Here is an 830-nt window from a genome sequence, read left to right as displayed (position 1 = left end):
CTCTAATTTTTAAGATTAAGAGTTCTTTCTGGTATCAATTTGTTAAGAAAAATTTGAATTTGCTGTTAAAAAATTGTCGAAATTTTTGCTGTCGAAAAAGTTTTGAAAGCCGCGTATTCACCTAACGAACGAACACCGAACGAACAGCGAACGCGAACGTTCATTGGTTGTGTTCAGCAGATGTATACGTCAAAGCGAATGAGAATCGAACATTCGAATCGCGTTCGACTCGGTTCCCTCATGAAGCGGTACATCAAAGACTATTCGTGCGCGATTCGTGCGCGGTGTAAACGTGCAAATCACATGTTCGTTATTTGACTGTTCGCCTGAATTACCATACCTTTTCTGTGCTTTTCTGTGTATTAACATTCTGCACAGATAACAAAGTTGAAAACTCTTTAAATAAAGTTTATCGTATTGGCTTTTTCGAAAAAGATATCTGTTATAAAATAAAAATATTAATTGTCGCAAGCAATAAGGTTATAGCGAACAATGACCCGAACACCGAATCAAGATCGAATGGGTGTTCGGCCCGTGTTCGACGCAATCGGGAAAAATGTACGAACGAACTACGAACATGAACGCGAATGTCCGAATGTTCGCTGTTCGTTCGGTGTTCGTTCGCTAGGTGAATACGTGGCTTAAGACTATTGGAAAGTTGAGGAACGCGAACGAGGCAGCGCGCCGGGCGGAGTGGGGGAAGCCGCCGCGAGGTATTGTGGGGCAGGCCGGGCCGCTCGGCAACTCGCGCGTACCTGATTTCGTGCGTTAAAATTTGCTAAACTTACATTTTCTCGGCAATAAATTGACGTAGAAAGATGATTTTTTTT

Source organism: Trachymyrmex cornetzi, unplaced genomic scaffold, assembly GCF_001594075.2.
Source record: "Trachymyrmex cornetzi isolate Tcor2-1 unplaced genomic scaffold, Tcor1.1 scaffold316, whole genome shotgun sequence".
In the NCBI taxonomy this organism is placed as follows: Eukaryota; Metazoa; Arthropoda; class Insecta; order Hymenoptera; family Formicidae; genus Trachymyrmex; species Trachymyrmex cornetzi.
Note: the sequence above shows the minus strand (reverse complement) of the source record.